This window comes from Maylandia zebra, linkage group LG16, assembly GCF_041146795.1.
Source record: "Maylandia zebra isolate NMK-2024a linkage group LG16, Mzebra_GT3a, whole genome shotgun sequence".
NCBI classification, from domain to species: Eukaryota; Metazoa; Chordata; class Actinopteri; order Cichliformes; family Cichlidae; genus Maylandia; species Maylandia zebra.
The window spans coordinates 31818770-31844217 of NC_135182.1; the positions used below are offsets into that span (position 1 = coordinate 31818770).

General features: G+C 39.0%; 1 protein-coding gene across 5 annotated transcripts in view; it reads right to left on the reverse strand.

Annotated features, from left to right (window-relative positions):
- gulp1a (GULP PTB domain containing engulfment adaptor 1a) overlaps positions 1-25448 on the reverse strand; it is a 91994-nt gene that overhangs the window by 47817 nt on the left and 18729 nt on the right. Inside the window, exons 1-2 of one of the 5 annotated variants that reach the window (XM_012921315.3) lie at positions 12684-12786; positions 3375-3460 (exon numbers count right to left, since the gene is read on the reverse strand). The exons of 2 other annotated variants lie outside the window; for them this stretch is intronic. The gene's annotated coding sequence lies outside the window, so the exon portion shown is untranslated. Of the gene's footprint in view, positions 1-3374; positions 3461-12683; positions 12787-25448 lie in introns of those variants that run through there. 2 more of the 5 variants (XM_012921314.4, XM_076875286.1) reach the window with 2 other exon arrangements.

The window sequence follows — 25448 nt, forward strand, 5'->3', positions numbered from 1 at the left end:
CAGAACAATCTACAATTGGTTCACTTCCTTGAATGCATGCAAGAGAGTTTCATTTCGTAAAATAGCGCATATGTGATTTAGGTGTGAGGGGAGCAGATTCTCTAGTTTAAGCTCCGATGGAGGAGCCTTGGTTCTGACTGGAAAGTAAATGTGAATTCCTGGGGAAAGGAAACAGCTGAGCAAGCACTGTATATCTGAAGGGGCATGGCAGCTTCTCCAGAGTGTTTGGATAAAGACTGTACAGATCTGTCTAGAGCCATCATCTAAAGCGATGATGAATTAATGCTTATACTGCATCCCAGCCAGCGACAAGTATGTCCACTGTTTTTGTCCAGCACTGGCATTTTCTCCCCTTTAATCGCTCCAGGTTTCACAATATTCAGACCCTCCAACGCTCTTCAAATAAAGCGAAAATTCAAGTTTAAAAGCATGATCATTTTGGAAAAAAATACAGAAACCAATAGAATGGACAGAAACCCATAGTGAGCAATGCAGTACACAATAGCAGGTAGTCATTATATTTTCAATTGCCTCTGGATTGCAGGCATTTTTCACAGGAATTCAAACCCTCCTTTATTAGCGGTGACACACTCGTAAATCTTAAAGAAGGATTCATTTATGATCCAACTCTATCTCAATAATTTACCTCTAATCTACACCCCTGTTTCTGCATGATAAGACATTCTCCTGCTTCAACATAAAATCAAGCCAAAGTCATTTATACAAGGCCATATTTTACTGTTAGTAACTGCTCTAAAAGTACTGACTACATTAGAAAGCAGGGAAAGGATTATGTTTACTCTCACAAACACTCAAAAAGTCCTACAAGGCAAAGCACTCAATATGAACCAAAAGGTCAACAGAAGCTTAAATTGCTCTTATAAGATGAATGATCCACTTTTAAAATAAAAAGTCTCCAACTTTAATTCATAAGTAAGGTGCTGCCACAGAGGGATGCTACTCTAAAGTCTAGCTTTAAAAAAATAAATGCCAAAACCCATCAAAACTACAGCTTTACAGAAAGTCTTCTTCATCTTTATCGTCATGTCCTGACTGTCTGCATATCAGACCCCATCTGCCCAGACTGTCTCCAAAATAATACCTTGCAGAGGTTTACACATTCACCTAACAAGACTGACTCCTGGGTCAGTCTCCGGAGGATACCCAAATCCCTTGGGGGCTGGGTCAGGAAGTGATCCCATCAGAACAAGGAAGCAGCCTAAATGTCTGTGAAGGTTCTCAGTCATCCAGGTCATCGTATTCTAAGTAGCTTTAGGCTGCTTGCAGTATTTGTTTAGACTTTTTAGCTCAAAGAGTAAGAAAGCTTGGTTGTAAAAGCTTTTCTCTTGGGATCATGATTTTATCTTTGATTTTTACTGAAGAATACTGATAATAGAAATGAATATTAAAAGAAAAAAAGAGAAAGAAAAGAAAGAGCTCTAACACTAACTTGCATCTTATCTGGAGGCCACCAGATAGCGATAGCTGTGGTTGTAAAAAAATCTCCAGTCCTACAGAAGCATACAGGAGAGCAGCTTTCTGACCTCACCTCTGTAAACACTCATTTTGTGCCACAGCGAATAGAAAAAGGTTCTACTTTGTAAATGGCAAATAGACTGGTTCTCAAGTAGTGCTTGTCAACTCTACTTGATCACTCAAAGCACTTTATACAACATCTCTTTCACCTGTTCATACAATCACTTTTTTCTGTGCTTTTTCTACCCAAGTGCTTTCTGTCTATTCATTCATACTTCAATAAAGGCATCAGAGGACAAAATCCCAAGGATACTTGATTTGTCAATCCCAAACCAGTTACAGTCAGACCCTGTGCAAAATGGGAGAAGTTACTGTCTCAGTGGTTCTGGCCCTACTGTTACTTTTATTTACTCATGCCTATACTGAACATTTATTATCCCCCAAAGAGTTATGACTCACCCTAATCCCCTAAAGACAACCCAGTCAGAGGCGTTGAGAGGAGGGCTTATTTTTGTGGAATTGCCTTAAAGTATTCTCACAAAAAACAAAAAAAATATCTAGTGCCTCTCAATAAATAAATTGCAGCCAAGTTTCACCTCAGCTAATCTGAGTCACTGAACTTGAGCTCTTGGTTGTGTTTGTAGTGGCAGCATCATTTTTACAGTTCAGTAACAGTTCAGACCTGCTTGCAGGGTGCTGATCAGAACTAACAACCACTCCAAGGAATCCAGTTTTGCTGAGTGAGCTGTAAGGGGTATATTTAGGTGTCACTAGTACTAATTGTCATCTATCAGTGTAAAGTGGACCCATGCTAGCATAAGCTGATAATTTAGCACTCTACCCTCTTGTTCAAATACAGCCAAGTATGATTCCCAAAAGACAAAATGAAAGCAGGTATAATGCCATAGTTGAGTCTTCAAAAAAAAAAACAAAAAAAACAGGTGACTTCCCAGTGGATATATCCAACTTTTATAGGCAGTCTATGATTTGAACACACAAGAGGATTTAATATAAACAGTTCATCATCCAGAGGTAATAAAAGTTGACTAATTAATAAATTGGTACTTGTGGTTTGGACAACATCTAACAAGCTACAGCTTATATTAGTAATGACAGCTCACGGCGGCTGCTCATCACGGTAAACCAACATAGTTTGTGGCAGGCAGGTTCTCCGACTGAGCAGCAGTCACAAACATTGCCTGAGCATGAGAGATGAAGAGATTTGTCACTGTAAATGCAGCTGATAGGAATGCAAACAACGTCTAAGCTGACTAAACCTGGCGTTAAACAAAAACTGAAGCAGAACAGTTCATGAACAAGTATTATCAATACGCAATTAAGTCGTTTCCAAATCTGCACAGCAATAAAAATGCAGCTTATTTTACTTCGACGTCAGTTCATATATTTTGTGACTTACAGGTGTGCATATGAGAGGGTTTCAAAAACTTCTGGGAACCACTGACCTAGAATATATGGACAGCAACATAACAATGTATATCATTCTATAATATTTTCCAGCACTGCTTGAATTTGAAAGATGTGCTTCTAAAGGAAAAAAGAATCAAAATGTCACCGGTGAGCATAAATACATTTTTTTAAGAAAGATAAAAGAACATGGCATCGGACTGTCGCCTCACTCCTGTCTGCGTTTATCACAAAGCAGCGGAACCATGACGAGAATATACACAGCTGAATTATGTGTCAGAGCTGTAGGTGTGATTGCTACCATATGCCATCTACCGTCTCCCACAGTCACAGTGATATTCACTGTTCAGAACAATAAGCACGTGCATTAGCAGGATCTCAAAGGAAGAGGATTGAAGCATGCTGTATAACCATGACGACACATAATTATAACTTCAAAGACAGCTCGGAAGATAGCTGATAATGTTTCTTACTGTTACTGTAGACTATTGATGTTCAGGTGTTTTTGTTGTGAGTCACTCATCTAAAGGCTGATGGCTGCTCATTAGTGCTGCATCATCTGTAAATAGAAAGAAATAAGAAAAAAACCACTTAAGACTCAAGCTTTCAGAGATGAAAGATTATTCCTGCAGGTCTACTCTCTGATTACATCAAGCAGAAGTCCATATCTTTGCATCTAAGACTCTTTCCCCGTATCCAGGTGATCCTCAATTCTTTAAGTTACCTAGCTGACAACTTAGCATGCAACCCTTTCAATTAAACAAAACACACATGCACGAGCGGCTGACATGAGTGGCTGTCTACATCAATACAAAGCCATGGAGGAAGAAGGACAAGTTTAAACTTAGGCTGCACACATCCAATGCAAATCAATCCAATACCCTTGATAAGTAAGAAAAATGCATGTACTGTGATTGTCCAAAAGACCATTGTGAGCAGTCAGGGGAAAAGTCATAAATGAAAAAATATATATAAATAATACAATCAGTGCATACATAGACTGTACAAGCATAGTTATTATAGGTGCTGACTTAGCTTCCAGTGCAATCAAGCACCTTGGATTTTGTCTCATTTCTCATTTCCAATGCTATAAAGTATTTTTATTCATTCAGACTACTGGATTTACAGCACCGACCCAGCTGTAGAGATTTGTTGGTCTTTGGTGTTTATCAATGGTTTAAAGAAGGCAAACACATTGATCACTCACTGTCAAAAATAAAAAGTAAGAAAAAAAAAAAATCAATGCTGCATTGATCTGGCAATCAGAAAACGAAAGCTGTATGATGGCTGAACCCATTTTATACACTCTGATGCAAGTTTTGTCTTTACAAGTAGCACAATCTCCAACTTCAAACCTTCTACAACAATCCCAGTCTGAGTTAAAGAAAACAAAGTATCGAGTTTTTAGCCAACTTTACAGCCAGTAAGAAAAAAAAGATGAAAAATACACTCATAACAAACTAACCCTTTAAAGATGAATGATACCCGTCTGCACTCTGCAGTGATTACATTAAGCAGACATCTACAGTGGGGCAAAAAAGTATTTAGTCAGCCACCGATTGTGCAAGTTCCCCCACTTAAAATAATGACAGAGGTCAGTAATTTGGACCAGAGGTACACTTCAACTGTGAGAGACAGAACGTGAAAAAAAAAATCCATAAATTCACATGGTAGGATTTGTAAAGAATTTATTCGTAAATCAGGGTGGAAAATAAGTATTTGGTCACCTCAAACAAGGAAAATCTCTGGCTCTCACAGACCTGTAACGTCTTCTGTAAGAAGCTTTTCTGTCCCCCACTCGTTACCTGTATGAATGGCACCTGTTTGAATTCATCATCTGTATAAAAGACACCTGTCCACAGCCTCAAACAGTCAGACTCCAAACTCCGCCATGGCCAAGACCAAGGAGCTTTCGAAGGACACCAGGAAAAGTATTGTAGACCTGCACCAGACTGGGAAGAGTGAATCTACAATAGGCAAGCAGCTTGGTGTGAAAAAAATCAACTGTGGGAGCAATCATCAGAAAATGGAAGACATACAAGACCACTGATAATCTCCCTCCATCTGGGGCTCCACGCAAGATCTCATCCCGTGGGGTCAAAATGATCATGAGAACGGTGAGCAAAGATCCCAGAACCACACGGGGGGACCTGGTGAATGACCTGCAGAGAGCTGGGACCAAAGTAACAAAGGTCACCATCAGTAACACACTACAACGGCAGGGAATCAAATCCCGCAGTGCCAGACGTGTTCCGCTGCTGAAGCCAGTGCATGTCCAGGCCCGTCTGAAGTTTGCCAGAGAGCACATGGATGATACAGCAGAGGATTGGGAGAATGTCATGTGGTCAGATGAAACCAAAGTAGAACTTTTTGGTATAAACTCAACTCGTCGTGTTTGGAGGAAGACGAATACTGAGTTGCATCCCAAGAACACCATACCTACTGTGAAGCATGGGGGTGGAAACATCATGCTATGGGGCTGTTTTTCTGCCAAGGGGACAGGACGACTGATCCGTGTTAAGGACAGAATGAATGGGGCCATGTATCGTGAGATTTTGAGCCAAAACCTCCTTCCATCAGTGAGAACTTTAAAGATGAAACGAGGCTGGGTCTTCCAACATGACAATGATCCAAAACCTCCTTCCATCAGTGAGAACTTTAAAGATGAAACGAGGCTGGGTCTTCCAACATGACAATGATCCAAAACACACCGCCCGGGCAACAAAGGAGTGGCTCCGTAAGAAGCATTTGAAAGTCCTGGAGTGGCCTAGCCAGTCTCCAGACCTCAACCCCATAGAAAATCTGTGGCGGGAGTTGAAAGTCCGTGTTGCTCGGCGACAGCCCCAAAACATCACTGCTCTCGAGAAGATCTGCATGGAGGACTGGGCCAAAATACCAGCTACTGTGTGTGCAAACCTGGTAAAGACCTATAGTAAACGTTTGACCTCTGTTATTGCCAACAAAGGTTATGTTACAAAGTATTGAGTTGTATTTTTGTTATTGACCAAATACTTATTTTCCACCCTGATTTACGAATAAATTCTTTACAAATCCTACCATGTGAATTCATGGATTTTTTTTTCACATTCTGTCTCTCACAGTTGAAGTGTACCTCTGGTGCAAATTACTGACCTCTGTCATCATTTTAGGTGGGGGAACTTGCACAATTGGTGGCTGACTAAATACTTTTTTGCCCCACTGTATATATTTCTTCCTTGTCCATCTACATGTTGTGTATTAAAACAATCTAAGAAAAGCAATTTATAGACTAAAGCGTTTAAGACTGCTTTTCTCACTGTGTTGAAATCATCCAAGTCATACAGAGGCTCTTCACAGTAATTTATTGGTAGGTGGACGGCAATAAGCAACCCCTGGGGTGTAAAAAATACTAATAATAATGAGAACAAACACTGCAATCAGTCAATAAGGATATAACTGAAAAAGTGGGTGAAATATATTTTTATTACATTAGTTCGTGCCTGATGAATGAGGTGCAGACTTAGCTCATGGTGTAATCAAGCACCATGAGCCTGGTCTCATGTCCAATACCTTAAACTATTTTTATTCATTCAGACTATTGGATTTACAGCACCGTCCCAGCTATAGAGATTTGTGGGCCTTCAGTGTTTATTAATGGCTTAAAGAAAGCAAACAAACACACTGATCAATCACTCTCAAAAATGCAATGTTGAAAAAACCAGGGAAAAATCAATGATATGCTTGTGTGGCACTCAGAAACCAAAAGCCATATGACAGCTGAGCCCATTTACTAGAACGCCACGTCTGCTTTGCCTTTATAAGATCTGCAATCCCAAGTTTCTTCTAAAGTGAATCTTGTTTTTACATTTTATCACAGAAGTGGAGATTCTATCAAACCTTCACTGTACTGTGACATTTTTCAGCATGATATCAGAGTTCAAATTAGCACTTCAGAAAGGACACACTCGAGATTAAAGTGTGCTGTCTGCACATTTGATAAATGAGGGCCAAAGTTTTCTATTATGTGTTAGCCTGTAGTAATGCATAGTTATCATAAAAGTGCCTGAGGAATTTGTGGGGAAATGACATTCAGAGATAGATTTAAAGGGCACAGACTGTGGAAGGTGTTGCATTAATTTGAGCTAGGTGACTTCCCCCTGTGAGATTTTGTTGATATATACACTGCTGGATATGGAAATACAGGTTTTGCAATTTTAAAGTCAGCATGTGAGGCATTTCTGGCAACACAGATGATACAATAGTCAGCGTACTGTATGAGGTCAGACCTCGAGCAACACTAATAATATGTTTAGAGCAACCTTCTTGCTAGACTTCTGACCTTAATTTGTAAATATGTGAGAAGATAAAGAAGCCATATCATAGACACGATAAAACAAAATAAATTTCAAATAGTTAATGTAGTTTGGAACATTGAACGATAAGATTTCTCATTTCGGCACATTTAGTGAGAGGAAATTTTACACTGTCCAGCTATTGAGACCATATAGTCAAAAAGAGCAGCTAAGCTTTTAGTATTATTATGTTTCAGCAGTACATATATCTTTGCATCGTATGTATGCTATGTATATCCATCCATTTGCTTCCGCTTATCCTTTTCAGGGTCGCGGGGGGCGCTGGAGCCTATCCCAGCTGTCATAGGGCGAGAGGCGGGGTACACCCTGGACAGGTCGCCAGTCTGTCGCAGGGCCAACACACAGGGACAGACAACCATTCGCACTCACATTCACTCGCACATTCACACCATTCACACAATGGCAATTTGGATTTTCCAATTAACCTATCCCCTCAAGCTGCATGTCTTTGGACGGTGGGAGGAAGCCGGAGTACCCGGAGGGAACCCACGCAAACACGGGGAGAACATGCAAACTCCACACAGAAAGACCCCGGCCTGATGTTGGAATTGAACTCAGGAACTTCTTGCTGTGCGGCAACAGTGCTAACCACCGTGCCACCGTGCTGCCCTGCTATGTATATATAAATAGAAAATAAAAAAGGGCTTCAAGTCCAACCTTGTGGTACACCACAGGTAATGTGAGCTACAGGTGATGAACTGTTACCCATGTTGACAGAACTTGGACTTTTGAAGTAAGCTAACAAAAGCAAAGTGGATAAAGATAAAACTATCCATAGCACAGAGGCAGCCAAAAACCAGAAGCCTCGGTATGAGCAATGGATCAAAGAATTTACGAGGGAAACTACAGAGATGAGTGAAAAAAAGAAAAGGGTTATTGTCTTTTATCTGTTGAAGTTATAAACATAACAGAAAGTGATGGTTTTTTTTGGCAAGGTAAAATATGCCAGGCAAAGGTGGGAGCACAGCAGCTCACTGTCAGTTAATTAACTGTACCTCTTACCAGCAGCAGAGCACTTCATTTTTGATTATTTAAGCGAGAGATCCTGTAGCTTACTCTGGTTTATAAAGTTTAATCATTACATTTATTATGAAAATATTTTGCATTGAAGAAAAGTACATTTTTTGTTTGTATATGCTATCAGTTTTATATACAAAGAAAATCAAAATGTGCAAAAAGTGGTACTGGCAGGTTAAACTTACAAAACAATGGAATGGGTCAAGAAAATTCCAATTGGTGCATCTCTACTGTAAAGTAAAAGAATAAAGCAAAAGAAATACATTAAATGCATTAAATATATCAAAAAGAAAGACATTATATATGATTTTATTCATACAGTGGGGCAAAAAAGTATTTAGTCAGCCACCGATTGTGCAAGTTCCCCCACCTAAAATGATGACAGAGGTCAGTAATTTGCACCAGAGGTACACTTCAACTGTGAGAGACAGAATGTGAAAAAAAAAAATCCATGAATCCACATGGTAGGATTTGTAAAGAATTTATTCGTAAATTAGGGTGTAAAATAAGTATTTGGTCACCTCAAACAAGGAAAATCTCTGGCTCTCACAGACCTGTAACGTCTTCTGTAAGAAGCTTTTCTGTCCCCCACTCGTTACCTGTATGAATGGCACCTGTTTGAACTCATCATCTGTATAAAAGACACCTGTCCACAGCCTCAAACAGTCAGACTCCAAACTCCGCCATGGCCAAGACCAAAGAGCTTTCGAAGGACACCAGGAAAAGTATTGTAGACCTGCACCAGACTGGGAAGAGTGAATCTACAATAGGCAAGCAGCTTGGTGTGAAAAAATCAACTGTGGGAGCAATCATCAGAAAATGGAAGACATACAAGACCACTTATAATCTCCCTTGATCTGGGGCTCCACGCAAGATCTCATCCCGTGGGGTCAAAATGATCATGAGAACGGTGAGCAAAGATCCCAGAACCACACGGGGGGACCTGGTGAGTGGCTCCGTAAGAAGCATTTGAAAGTCCTGGAGTGGCCTAGCCAGTCTCCAGACCTCAACCCCATAGAAAATCTGTGGCGGGAGTTGAAAGTCCGTGTTGCTTGGTGACAGCCCCAAAACATCACTGCTCTCGAGAAGATCTGCATGGAGGAATGGGCCAAAATACCAGCTACTGTGTGTGCAAACCTGGTAAAGACCTATAGTAAACGTTTGACCTCTGTTATTGCCAACAAAGGTTATGTTACAAAATATTGAGTTGTATTTTTGTTATTGACCAAATACTTATTTTCCACCCTGATTTACGAATAAATTCTTTACAAATCCTACCATGTGGATTCATGGATTTTTTTTTTCCATTCTGTCTCTCACAGTTGAAGTGTACCTCTGGTGCAAATTACTGACCTCTGTCATCATTTTAGGTGGGGGAACTTGCACAATCGGTGGCTGACTAAATACTTTTTTGCCCCACTGTATGTACCTTCAGTGAAACGCAATGTCTTTTTTTTTAGCTTTTGACTTTGTAACTAAATCTCAACATTGATTCAATTTCTTGATTAGTGGTTTTCTATCTGTTGTGGGTGGTTTCACAGTTACAGGTAATCCCATATTTGGGGCATAAATTGGTATCACCCAATATATACAGACCAAAGGTATATTTATTTATATTTTAAGTAATAGATTTTATGCATTTCATTATCTGAAACTATATGACCACCTAGAAGGACACCAACAACTATACTTGTAGTTGATAAGCATACTTTACAGTCATTTTATCTGATAAGTTGTCTATAATGTTTCATAATGACTGATTGATGTCACATGAAAAATCTCACACTAAAAGTGCAGAGTTTGAGTGTTTGACTTATTGCTCTCATCTATGCACACTGGTGGCATGTGAAGTTCTGCCAGAAACCTCTATGTATTTCTTAGTACTGCAAGTCCACCGTTCTATCACAATGTATCAGGAAAAGTCCATTTTTGGCATACAGAGAAACAAAAACTTCATCATGAAAACCTGCACTAGTTTAGATAAGGAAAAGTTTCAGAGACGAAAAAGAGATGTGTGTCTTCTCTTAGATTCAAAACTCAAAATCCAAGCCCTCTCTCCTCTCTTAAAATCTAATCCTTCCCTTCTCCATGTTGCCATTTCCATCTCAGTAAAAACAAAGGTGACATGATCAAATTTATCCCCTCTCCAGCTGAGAAATAATGCAAAATGGATTTTCTTCAGCAATACTTTCTCACCTTTCTGGCTTCCCACAGTGTGTATTATACTGAATAACAGTGGTGAATGGATTAACAAACAGCCTGTCATTTCCATATCCCCTCAAGCACTAAGTTTATGTTTCAGAAATGTGGCTTTACAAAACAGAGAGTGGAATCTTATTAAGGAAACAGGTGTTTAGGTTGTAACGGTTACCATCAAATTTACTTTAAATGTAGGTTGTAAACAGTCCAGTTATTTAAATTAAAAGCGATATCTACCAAGGAGGCAATTCAGTACCCTGCACAAAAAATGTTTAAAAAAAAAAAAAAAAAAAAGAGCCTACAATGACAGGCTTCAGTCTGAGCATGTTGGTAAAGCACGTGCAGGAATATGACAGAGGATCACGGCACCATTCTGATGAAATTAATTTATTCTGCTCCTCCTCATTAGGAGAAAGCCAATCACCCAAAAATCATAATTAAGATATGATGACAGCGAGAGGCTTGAAGTCACAAGGACAGGGGTGGGTGACTTGTTATGAAAGAGCGAGGTCTGCTGGATTAATCCTCTTAGGCAAGTTTTGACAGCTAGGCAGAAAGTGGACTCAAAAACAAACTATGAAACACGCCTTGATCTGGAATTCCAAGTAAAGTCAAGTTTATTCATATGGTCCAATATTAAACATGACTCAAAGGGACTTAGAGGCTCAGGACACGAACCCGGCTCAACTTTTTTAAGAGAAGAAAAAACTTCCAAAAGAATACAAAGAGAAAGTATTCATACGAGTATAATCACACAAGAGGATTACAATTAGTGCAATAGTAAATCTGACACGGTATATTTCATCTAATCAAGTCAGAGTGATATGCCCCATGGAGGAATGAAACAAGTCAAATTAAATCTTGCAATAACTTCTTCAAAATATGCCAGAAGCTGTTGACCACCAGACAGACAAACAAGTGGATAAAGTAATTGCGGAGGATGTGTGTTTCTAAATGGTTGAGGTCATGGTGGGGTAGCATCTACCATCCTGACCCATATAATAATCCTCTTTCAAAAATAAACTCTTCTAAACGTATCGAACCCTTTTTCTCCCTCTGGGCTCCATAACGAAAGTTTCCTGATAGCAAAACACCATCATGTGAGCAGCAGCACAGATCCAGTACCAAACATGCTGGAAGTGGTAGATAAGAGAGAGGATATCCAGATAGCACCAGACTGGCTCTAGCCCATCTCACTTCCTGAGGGGCAGGACTCTGCGTACGCTGGGCAGATGTCAAGGTTTTAGTACAGAATGTGCAAGCTGGCATTAACATCTTGAAACCTGCAGTGTTCTGACCCAAACACAGAAACTTCAGACAGCTTTCGACAGCTTTCTTGGAAGCGTTTGAGAAAAAAGCCAGTGCAGGGACTCTGTGACTTGTAGGCTTTTTAAATGGCTCATTTTTCATGCTACATTAGGGTTTCCACAGCATTAAATGACAACGGGAAAAGATTATGTATGTGTGCTTTAAATAACACCACTATAAATTGATACAGAATACCATATGAAGCTTTATGGGATGCTGTAATAGAGATCATGGCTTAATAACGGTTTTAATTTTATATCTTTGATGATTAGATCACTGATAATCCCAGTAATGGAACTGTCATTCATGTTTATACTATTCATATGAAAGTGGGTCACAATTTATTTTGGCTGGGACAGAATTTTTGTCACCAGTTTTTGCAAAGATGGTACTGGATACACTTGTACACTGGAGCCAAGGAGAAGAAGAAAAACACGTAATTAGAAATGAAATATCCCTTATTTGTTGGTATTACAAAGGCGAGATGAAAACAAATGCTCTAGGTAAAGCATAACAGACAATAAAATTGGCTTCAAAAAATTTGGCCATCAGCCATTATCAATGTTTTAATCAGACACATTGCTAGCACCCTCAGTCTGTTACCAATGAACAGATGCAGTAGATTTATCATAAATTCCAATCAATGATAAACACAGCAAAGCAGATTATGCAGACATGTAAAGAAAATTATGTGAACAAGTCCAGTTGTAATTGTTATTGTAAAATGATTTACGTATGAAAGGTTTAGTTTAAACTCTTTCAAACCATAAACAAGTAGTTTATTTTAACTAAACCCAACCAATGCCAAACTAAACACCATAAAAAAGCAATAAAAGTAAAGATTAGGGAAAACCACAAGTTAAAAAACCAGGCAAGGGAAATTAGAAAGATGGGTCTTAGACTCACATGCTCAGTTGAAGGTTGAACTGAATATACTTCCTAATGGAGACTAATGCCATTTCAAAGCAGAAACACTCCCACATGCTTATCAGGAGTGAAAACAGCTGGTGATACTGGCCATTTAATGAGCTGGTGAAAATCTGTAAGAAGAATCAGCCTTTCTCAGCAGCATTTTTTTTAGCAAATCCCAGCTTGTTTGGAAGTTAGGGACAAAGGGCATGACCAGTCATGATACTGTTTCTCTGGCGCAGATGGCTTTAAGCGTGGTAGATTGAGGCTGGACATTTCAACCTCAAAAGAGCCCTGTTTGACTGAGCCACGTTGCATTTACTTCTGTAGTTTATGCAACAATAAAGCAAGCACAAGCATGTCTGAGAGCGAGAGCCGTATGTCAGCATGCAATGACGATATAGTATCTAAACTGCTATTGTTTAAAAAGGGAGCTACTTTAACAACCTCCAACAATACACAAGAAAGCTGTTCCTGCTAAAGGTGAAAACAACAAACTTGCTTCCCCACTTGAGCCAAAAACACACCATTCAGTACACCCAGGCTACGAGGGAGGAGATACTAGCAGCTGGCAACCCAACCCAAAAGATGCACATCACTGAGCATTACTGGAGCACTCACAAGCTCGATTCCATATGACTGGAAGAGCAAACAGTGGGTGGAAATTACTGATGAAGTAACACGGTGGAAAAGCAGGGCTTTAAGAAGCTGGCTAAATGCTTAACTCAAGAGAAAACATCCCAGGTGGAAAATATGTTTCTGTTTTATTATGTGACAATGTTGTGCCGGCTCCTGAAGAGTTAAAGGGTTAAGTTAGTGTTAAACTGTTTAATAGTAGTAGGATCATTGTACTGTTGCTTAAAATTCCCAGAGTCAACACTACCTAGGCACTTTTTGTGCGTACACTGACTTATGTTGTGTCACTGGATATAATGCGATGTCACTAATGTTGCACAATATTGCTGCTGGTGCTGGCTCCTTGTATCAATATAAATCCCACTTTAAATGAGTTACAGTCACCAGTGACAGAAGCGTATTGGAAAAGAAGGACAGAAAATGCCCTTTATTTACTCATAAACGCTGCTGCCTGCGAACTCCGAGCATCAATAAAACATTCAGCTTTTTCCTTTTTTCTACATCATGAAATTTCAGTACTGCAAATTTTCTTTATCTCATTTTGAGGCGATATTGCCCATCGTGAAATATGTTATTGCATGTTATTCTTCTTTTGAACAGCCATTATTATTAATAAGTAGAAAAAAGGACCTTAAAGATAATTATTTTAAACTACTCTGAAATAACCACTCATGTCCAAACATCAGTGTATTTGGTTGAAGATATACACATTAAAGTTACAACAGGGCCGAGCCACACTTTCATGTAGTACCACTTTCTACCACAAGATACTGTAGCAAGTCAACTAACAACACATCGTGGGTGGTATGGGGAAGGAAATTCTTTTGAAGAAATGGGGGTGGAGCTTGAAAGAAATAAGTGTTAAATAAATAAAAAACAAAACAATTAAAAATAAAATACCTCACACAGTCCCTGGTGAAATGCTGCCCCCAGATGGTGAAAGTTTTAGTTAATGCCACGGTGTTTAAAAACAGCTAGCAAATGCACAATTAAATCCCGTTCCCAAGATTTGGGATACATATGAGCAAGTTCAGTGCAGTGCAGTGGAAGCGGATGATCTGTTGTAAGAACACCTGTAAGAAGACGATGAGCAAGGAAAGTACATGGGAAATACAAGAATTAGAACCATTTTTCACCACAACAGAGATCACAACTCCAACTGTGACCCAGAAGAAGCAAGTGTTAGATGGATTCATGTGCACATGAAGATTAAACATGGATGCACCCAGGTATTCATGGGAGTATACGCACATAACGGCAGATGTAAATCCTGCTTTGCAATCTCTCCTTAGAAACACAGCTCAAGCTTTATGCTGATTAGCATCTATTTCACGTCATGGTGTTTACAGCAGTTTGTGTTGATTTTGTATTTGTTTGAGTTGAATCGTCCAGTAAATTATTGGCAGAAAGATGGCAAAAATGTTCAGTGTGTAAATACCACTGGGAGGGGAAAATTGAGTTTAGCATATAATGAATAAAACAAGGTCTGAATAAGTCATTTGAAAGTGGAGAAGTACTTAAGAGATGGGAATTGTTTTTTTATCATTATATTATACTGAATCCCACAAGATCTACCAGCAAAACACACACACACACACACACACACACACACACACACACACACACACACACACACACACACACACACACACACACACTTTGCTGCAGAAAAAGCTGCATCCCTTTCGGTAAGAACCTACAGCAGCTTTAATGCACAACCTGACCTAGTTAAGGCACTAACTGATATTCCTTGTCAACCTCAGACAAGCTAGGCTGAACTGTATTTCCACACGTGCAAAGAAACCTTAATCAGCCTTCCCCTCAGTGTGCACAGAGCGAGACTGTTGGCTGACATAGAGAGCAACAAGGGGATTTGTATTATTGATAAAACATTACCAGAACACCTCCCTGATTTGGAATAAATATAGAAGCACATCTCTGCTTCTGCTGAGCCAGCCTACCCAAGTACAATAAACTGTTTTACCTCTAAGTGTGGAAGTGAATTCTACTGTTTTCCTCATGTGGTTTCAGCCTTTTGACAGACAACAAATACCCCTGGCTGAGCATTAAACTCAAAGCTGAACAGATCTGTTCTACCATTGTCACTGTGTTGATACTCACAGAAGCACCTGTGCAAGTCAAATCAAAAGACAATGCTTTCTGCAAAAATCATCCTGGTGTGAGAAACAGTCTGCACTTAAATGTGCTTTTTGTAAGTGAATAACAAGAATGGTACAAGAATGGTAAAGCACGTGTCAGTGGGGGTAGCCTGACACCTGGGTAATTGAGTATCTTTATCTTCAATGTGAAGAAAATACCTGTAATTATAACTTAAATGTACATTTCAACAACATTTTTAATAACAGTCGCACAAAACATTTATAATTTTACCTTCATAACATCTTCTTCATTAAAAAGTTGTTTATTTATTTATACAGCACAAAACCACAACATAATAATGTATGTAACCTTATCTTTTCCACTGAGCAAGCAAGCAAAATAATATTTAAATGGTTCATTTCATTTAAGTTGGAAGTACAATGCAATTCAAAAAGTATAAACTACCACAGAGATTCAGAACCACTAAACTTTATTAACTAACTTTGCTCGTACCCAGTTCAGTCCTGTTTTTCTCTTGAAACTGAACACATTCAACAAGGTCTGAAAACATTTCTCAGAGATTTTGGTCCACCACCAGTCTGAACTGTTGATACAAGGCAGGATAAATCATTGTTTCCATGTTGTTTATGCCAAATTCTGGCCATAACACCCAGATGTCATAGCAGAAATCAAGACTCCTTAGGCAACGTTTTTCCAGTCTGTTGTCCAATTATTGTGCTCCCGTGTGAGCTCTGCTTTGCTGTTCTTAGCTGACAGGAATGGCACTCGGATTGATTTTCTTCTGTTGTAGTTCATTTGCTTGTAGGTTCAATGTGTGCAATGAGAGATGCTCCTCTGCATGCCTTACATGTTATGAGTGGTTGTATGAGTTACTGTTGCCTTCCTATCAGGATGAAGCAGTCTGGTATTCTCTTCTGACCTCTGACAACAAGGCATTTTCACCCAGAGAACTGACACTCACTGGATTTTTTTTTTTTTTTTTGACCAGCCTAGAGATGATTTTGTGGGAAAAATCCCAGCAGATCAGCAGTTTCTGAGATACTCCGATAAGTCCGTCTGGCACCAACAACTATGACTCAAATAACCTTTCTTCCTCATTCTGATGCTTAGTTTGAACTTCAGCAGATTGTCTTGACCATGTATACATGACTAAATGCACTGAGTTGTTGCTATGTGACTGTTAATATCTAATCGGGCTGATGGCTCTATGACCATAAGATGTACACAAGATATAGCAAGTGACTATTAAAAATATTCACTTTGTCAACAAAAAGAAATGCACCAGTAGCATAGTAAAATTATAAGATCCATAAGTTAAAATCTAATTTAAAAAAAAAAAAAAGCAGAAATAAAATAGTAACTGGTAAATTTTAGTATACCAAAAGATGATGACCTCAGGGATCAATGACAGGTGGATGCCACTTGTTTCCCAGCTTTGCATTAAACTGATGTTATCCTTATGATTAGATTCATAATAAATTGAATCTACTTCACTGTAATTTCATACCATGTTGTGTACAGTTTAACTGACACTTGGAACACAGACATTTGTTTAGACTGACGCTCTTTAAAATGAACTTGTAAGAAAGGAGTGGCTGTGAGAAAACAAAGACTGTGTTTCTGCCAGTCTGTGGACTGATTTCAAATGAGAGCTTAGTGAAATTGTGTGTCTGCAGAATTGCCTGTTTATGTCCTGTCCTCAACATTGTGGGAGGTGGGACATCTGTCCACTTATTTTTACTATAATAGGCTTAATCCCTCCTATGTGAACAAGGCTGTCTTGTTGGACTGGTAAGTTCTTTTTCTGCATGTTGGAAGTAGGAAATAGATATGAGATGGACAGCACCTTCTAAAAACACACCAGTGGAAACGCCTTCCATAACTGCAGCCATTTTCAAATCCAAATTAAACTTTGTGTTTCCTTTGGTGCACTTAAGGAAACTTAAACACTGTACCCTCAGAAAAATAGAATATATTTAGGGTGGGGGAAATAATTATTTGGTCTCCTGCTGAATTAATACATTTACTCACAGAATCTAGTTTTTATGGTAGTTTCATTTTAATGTAGAGAGACAGAATATTAACCATTAAAATCCCTTAAAACACACTACGTATATAAAAGTTATTTCATTTCTTTGGAACTCAGCAAACATACAAATTCAGCAGGGGATCAAACAACTGTTTCCCCAACTGTATATCACTATTTTATATAGTACTTTTACTTTTATTGGTTTCTTTTTTTAATCTTTGCTCAATGTTTACTTTTCAGTGCCTTTCAGTGGTCTAACGGTTTGCTTGGACTATGTACAGTAGTGACATCAAGTACTAAATCACTTTAAATGCACTTTCTCTTGATTATTAATCTCACCGTTTGCTTATGGCTGCTTTGTAGTTATAATTGTTCCACTAAACAGTATACATTTTATATGTTGACTATAAAGGCTGAGCTTGAATAAACAGAATGTCTCAATTTATTGCCTCCTTAAATGACAGGTGTACAACATCTAAACACTCAGCCAATTGCTTTAGACCTCGATGTTACAGTGCTCATCCAGTGACAGCTCATACTCTAATAAGTGCAAACCAGTCAAGAGTAAGATTTTTGACTGGTTTCCCTTAATTCATCCAAGGGCTGGAAACACACAGAGACTAAGCTTGAGGCTCAACCAAACAAGGCTGTATACAGCAAACGCTGAACAACAGTTCATCTGTGATTGAAAGACTGTCGTCAGAGTTCCAAATGAGTCAGAGTCTTTATGCCTTGTTTTTCAGAAAGTCCAAGTGCGGTACAGTGTCCTTATTGATAGCTGTTAGAAAAATGATCTCTCTCTCCGTATCATATCTTCCCAGAAAAAGAGGCCTTGCATTAAGGCAAGCACAGAACAGTCCAGTTAATCCACAGAAATCATAACCCTGACACTGGCATGTTGCTTCATTCATAAAAACAGACACAGAGTTGCTCTCCCACTCGCCGCAAAGCTACTTCTACAGTAACAGGAGTATTGTTGAAATCACGCTGAGACAATTCTGGTTGTTATGGCTTCGAGGACATGCATTCATAGCCTGTCAGACCACTCTAATTAATTCAGTTTGCCATGGCCAGAATGAAAGGGGAAAATCTTCCATCTGAGGACACAAAAATTGGACTCACTGACTTCCCAGGAATTATAGAATTGATTACAAAATTTGACTTATTGTCTAAAAAGGCTTGGCTCCACACTGGTACTGTCAGGCTTTTCAGAAATGAGTCAAACCTCTTTAATCTTGTGCTGCAGGACTGTTTTGGGGGTTTGAGAGAAGCTGGTGAAGCTGCGTTTAGTTTTATATATTTCTGTTTGCTGGTACGCTCCACTGATTAGGTATACTTGTATATTAAAGTCATTATGTGCCATTCATCATGCTAAAAGCAAGACTGAATATTACATTTCTCTTTTTTTGATCCAAGACATCTGAATTTGCAAGTAGTAGCTGTTTGTTTGTTTTTTAATTGAGGTTTTTTAAAATAAGCGCAAGAAAAGCCAAATCCAGGCTGTTTTCTTTGCTTTTCTGTGAATATGCATTCCCTAAGAAGCCAACAGAGCGTATTAGCAAAGCAAAAGTTTTGCTTTCCTGCTTTTGGTCAAATACAAACTGCTGCCTGTAAGTTAACACATCATTTTGTACTAAATGGACTGAAAAATGGTTCATTCAAGGCTGCTGTTAGACTGCCTTTTTAAGTCAAAATCTTTTTCTCCCACATGTCTCCCGGGGCCCAGTTGTCAATCGAGCACAACAGGGGTTCCTCTCTCTCCATCCTTGTTTCCTGACTGTGTTACTAACACCCCAAAAATCCTCTCATGTCGACAATCCTTTGCAGCTCTCCTCTGCAAACTCTGTGAGAAGTTATATATTTGTTTCTCTAAAGGATTTCCGAATTATTGCTTTTAATAAATAAAAAAAACGACTTAAAGTTACAGAGAAACAGAGCTGCGCTCCATTAAAACATAGTCTTCACAGTTACAGTATTGTGCTGTGAAAATGTGATACTCGTTTAAAGAGTCAGACAGGTCTTCTAATGGCTCAATTCAGAGCTATAAACTTGTCAGAGAAGTGAAGATATTCTTCAGTGAGTCGAATCTGCACAGAGTCACAGAGAGGCTAAGCTGCATTTTTAGCACGCTCACATTACTGGTTCAGCGTGAGGTTAAACTCAGCAGTGGCTTTTACTCTGAATCTATTCTGGGAAAAGCGACCTTTTTCAGTCTGCTGACCTTTGTAAACATCACAGCTGCTGTGATGTGTTGACAGCTGGCTTCGGTTTTGATTTTGAATTTGACGAGAACGCGTTAGACGATAGGTTGGATCCACTGTGACAGCAAATCATCTGTTTTCATTATCTTTATTGTCCACTGCACAAAACATTGTCAAGTGTGACACTCTAAAGACAGGGCAGCAGGAGTATTCTTTAAACTGAGCCCCTCTAATATAGTAAAACATGGAGACAAGTTGAGTGCTTGAGGGACAGATGAAGACTTTAAGCTTAGATAATAACACTCTTGTATTTAAGCACGTACTGCGAGGACAAGGATTTTAATAGTGACACAGCATGAAAGAAGAGTTAGAGTAGACAAGCAGGACACTTTAGAGACTTTATTCTTAAAGTCACCTTTGCACAAGAATGTCCTTGCAGTTGCTCACATGCTGAATGATAAACAGAAAATGGGGAGTTATAGCTCTAATATCACCTTTTAATGTGATAATTTCAATTAAAAAAATAATCAATATGAAATAGGTCTTTTCTAAATATGTGTAAAAGGAAAATACATCGTGTAGTGAATTATTTACAAATGTTATATCTTGCACTGGCACATTACCATCATCTCTCCATCTGGTGGACAGTTAAGGCTAATGAGAAGTCATTAGCAGACATGTTTCTAATAGGATGCTTTGCCTGAAATGTGCAATTTTCTCGACTTAATTTTTCCTTGGCTTTGCACTTGTCATATTATGTGACTGGGAGGCATGATGGAAAAAATGACACACTTCTCCTTGTGAAACTGCGTTTATTTTTAGACTTTCCGTTTCATTCTGCACTTTGTCACATCTTTCTCATCCACAGCTTCTCCAGCGAGGGTTATAATGATCATGAAACAAGAGAGCGAAGCAGCCAAACAAACGTCCGCGGTTTTGCTTCACACATCCAGTTTTCTTCTTCCTGAAACTACCCCACCCTCACTCCCCGCCTTGCTTGACCCAGTGCCACCGCTGCTGAGCTCTCATTACTCTAATAGAGGCGCTGATAGAACATAGAGAGATTGTAAAAGTTAAGTGCAGAAACTCAGTGCATGAATCAAACCTGGGGTATTATTTGACAGCCACAACAGGGAAACAGGAGATTGCGTCAGCTCTATAGCTAAATGCGGTCACTCTACTGATATGTTAGCGCTCTGAGGGAAATTAGCTAACATAGCATACGTGTGCACCAGTTTGAATTAAAAAATAAATAAATAAATGTTGTTAAATGAAAAAAATGTGTCTTCATAATAACTGAATAATAGTGTTTGAGTAATGGCTGTAATTATAGGGATTAGGTACTGGTCCGTGGCCATGGGGTTGGGGACTGCCGCAGGTACAGGTACCGTCTCAGGTACTGGTTATTTTGAAAGAAATGTTTAGGCATTAGCATAGCGACCAGAGAGCATTAAGGGGCAGAGAGGAGGATGCTACTCTCAGTGTCGTTGGTGCATTTCAGGAGGACACTGCTAATAAAGTTAAACAATTACACTGAATTCGTGTTTATTATTATATTTACAAAACACCACAGTTTTTATCTTGGTCGTATTTTATAGTGTTGTATTTATCCATGACACCTTAAAGGCCTGGTCTGTGAAAGTATTGTCTGACGTTAAACCGGTCTGTGGTGCAAATAAGGTTGGGGACTGCTGCTCTAAAAGGCACCAAAACTGCAAACATAACTATTTTAATTGGAGTTTGCATGGTCTCTCTATTCCAAGTTGCCATACTATAGTTCTAAAATTTGATTGGTATAGTGGCTATAGTGTTCATAGGTCTAGTATTTGTACATCTCATCCAATGAGAAATGGATGGATGGATGGATGGATGGATGGATGGATGGAATTTGTATATTTCTGCCCATCCCTGTATCCTACAGTCATGAACCAAACTTCACTAGAGTAGATTTCACTCAGACAAAGTAAGACAGATCTACTACTGACTTCAAAGTTCAATGCATGTATGGGCCACTGGCCAAAACAATCTGCCAAGGGGCTATCCTTCTTTGTCAGTGTACAGAGCAGCTTTGACAGGAAATGGCCTTGAGGGTAACTAAGCAAGCGAAACACATCTTCTGACTTCTTCTAGTTCATCTTGATTTAGTGCTTCAAATCAGGGTTCAGGATTCCTCCCTTCTTACACTGACCTTAAACTCCCTATAGCACTGAATAACACACCCTCAAAAGCACCTCATCCAAAGTGAAGTGAAAATGGTTTGTTCACATCTTAACAAGTTATTATGCTTCACCAAACTGTTATCTCGCCTATCTATATGGCAGCTCATGCATGAAGCATATCTGTGGCTGGGCCAACTAACACTGGACCCATTACATTAATTCTTTATGAAGTACAGCATTTGTCACACTCCAGATAACCTTTCTACAGCCTGTCAAGAACAGACGTACTGCGTGCACTTGTACAAAATGAAACCTCCCCACTGGGATTTTCAGGTGAACAGCCATTTAAATGTGCTTATCAATCACTGTCATCGCAGCACACTCCACAACAAAAGCAACAACTTGTTTCTGTTTTGGTATAAAGTTGCACCGCACAAAGTCAGAAGTCATTTGAAATGCATTTCCCTTACTTCTCCCATAAAAAAGGTCTGCATTTCCAGACAAGAGACACTTACGAGTCAGCATGCCACTGAACTTTTCCCGAAAGCATAGAGCAGTCTACATACTAGCTTCTATGGTGCACTGCTTTATCTCAAAAACATTCCTGCAACAATCCAGATTCTTTACTCGTCATTTGAGGCTTAAAATATAATCTGCCTTGAGGATTTGTTGAGATGGTGCCCACTAATTATTTGCAAAGCTTTAAAAACAGTATCAGGCTTACATAAACTTGGCTGGTCAATGCAGTTATGATCAGAGGTCCAGACTGCCCAGCCTACTGGCTAATGAAGACAGAATACAAGGTAGCAGTGTCACAGTCCAGGGACAGCATCTTCCAAGAGAGAAAAAACTCAAAAGAATGACCTCTGCTTGTCAAGATATATGGGCTGTAATAGCAATATACAAAAAAAAAAAAAAACCCAGAAAGACCCCCAGCCTGATGGTGCAATTGAACCCAGGACTAGAGCAGGGCGATATGACCAAAAATATTTATCACGATATACATTTGAAAATTTGCAATAATGATATAACTGACGATATAATTGACACTAGACAAAATACTTTACAACTCCTCAACTTTATTAGTGGGAAAAAAAAACATCAATGTATTTTCACTTAAACAAGCAGCTGTTTTTTATGTGCATTAAAGTTATATAAAAAATTAACAGTGCAGGTTATACACACACAATACGGTAATATTATGTTGAAGCACAGTACGTATCACTCCGCGAGGCTCCTGCCTACGATAGCCGTAAAGCTCCGACAATCCATCAAGCAGTGCAGGTTCGTAGCTTAGCAAAGTTGTACTGAAACATCTGACAGCTTTTCGAGCGCCGTGTACATAAAATCGTTTCGAGGTCAGTAAACACAACCAGAAATCATACATAAAGCACACGGGATTATAAGGGGTAGGGCTGTGCGATATGACTAAAATCTCATATCCCGATATAAAACATCTATCATCCGATAACAATATAAATCACAAAAATGTAACATTTTCTGTAAATTCTGTGAATCTTGGGCTGCTGAAGTGTTTCCAGCTGGGCATCGTGTACCTGGAGTCGAATGTTTTAACCGATGCATGAAACTACACGGCATGCTACGGGGGAAAGCCTGTTCTAACGTTTGAGTCTAAGGTTTATTTTTTAGCACCTGACGGCTCCTTTTTGCTTCTCATCCGTAAATACTCTGCATACTTTTTCACATGATTCCGTTTACTTTGAAAAGTCTCAACAGGATCTTGAGCTTTATTGTGAAAGGTTTATGTGGAAAATAAACAAGCGGACATGCGATGGTTTTACCGTCGTTGTTGCTAACGACAACACATAAAAACAGCCGCTTGTCCGTCTGTTGTGTGGTTTTATTAAATATAAGAGAAAGAGAGAACTTTAATAAATGAATATAGCCACTACAGTGACCATCAAAACGATGAGAAAATATTGCCGTAAACAGTTTATTTTGCGACACCACGAAACAAACGATTGCGTAAAATGAAACGATAGATGTTTTTATATCGTCATCCGATATATATCGTTATGTAGAACAGCCCTAATAAGGGGTACTGTCGATTTTCAGAAATATCAAATGATTGATTTTAAGTGTACCGTATTTCCCAAAAATGGTATGATATAGCCCAGCCCTACCCAAGACCACTCTCTGTAAACATTTTTTAGTTTTATAATTCAAGAAATTCATCAAATTATACTTTCTGGAGCAACAAAGCAATCACTCATTGTTAGAAGGTCAATGTTTTCCTTAAAATACTGCAATGTGAGTGATTTTCATCAATATTTAAGTGATTGAAATGTTTCCTTACAAACTAATTTAACAGCTCATTACTGAAAATAGAAAAATTTAAAAAGCACTTCAGAGAAGCACTCTGAGGAAAAATAAAAGAAAAACTTGTGTGTTTTGTGTCAGAATTTTGTGTTTTTCCCTAGATATATTAAAGTACAGCATCATCACTGAATTTAAATATTTCAGTTTGTGTTCATGCATTGCAGAAAGGTTTTATGAATTCAGATTGGGAAGGAATCAATTCTTACATTTGTACAACATGAATTTTAATCAGTCCAACCAGATATATTTCAAGCCATTATTCCAAGCAACAAAGCCATCTGTGCAAACAAACACAACATGAGCCCTGCCAAGATCAAAGTGGTTATTCTGAGGTAGTTTTATCAGGAGACCTCTCCTACTGTAGCCAGCATGTCATGTTTTTCTAAGTATATTAATGGTTTGAAGCCACAACGAGATCAATATTGGATATTTTTGACTGTCTGTGACTCTGTGAAACATCTGATATTCTGCACTTTGTGAATAGCTGAGCACATCAGAGCTAAGCAGACATTCACTCTGTGTTTTACATCACAAAGCAATTATTTTATGTTATAATTTACATACATTAGAAATGAACATATCCTACTTCTTGGTTCTGCATATTTTAACGTGTTTGTTTCTTTTCTGTCAAGTGCAATGACAACTGTATCTGTGTGGAGTCGGCCTTAACGAGTGTAGATACATTACTAGCAGAGACAATGGTAGAAATGCGGGGAGACAGAATAGCTCATTTATACATAGGCTGTAAGGAGGAAGGCTGGGCTGCGCCTGTTGACTAGGCAGTGACTTGGATGGGTACACGGACAAAGTGATTAGCATCCATCATTGCCTGTTTCTCTTGACAGCAAGAGCACTGTGACAGATGAGGGGACACAATGAGGGGTGAGACAGCAAAGCGTGGCAGCAGATAGAAACCTGGGAGGCAAGAGGGTGACCCTGGTCAGCTGACAGGAATGACAAACTTAGGACAACATATTAAAGGTCAAGATAAGGATAAAGGACATTTGCTGTGTGTCAGTTTGGGTCTGAGCAGCCATTGTATGTTGGTGGGAAGGCAGGAGAAGATGCATTAGTACAAATCTGTACGGGGTATGCTGCAGAGTCATTTTAAGAAACTGCCACTGAAGACAAACATCAGGCTACAGGGCATTCCCACATCTTATTATAGGCTACAATGGCTCTCAAACTGTCACAGTGTTCTCTAAAAATATGCCAATGCAAATGTCAAGTATCTGCTCTTAGAGCAGGGCTGCAGAGCAAGGATATTCCCTTATAT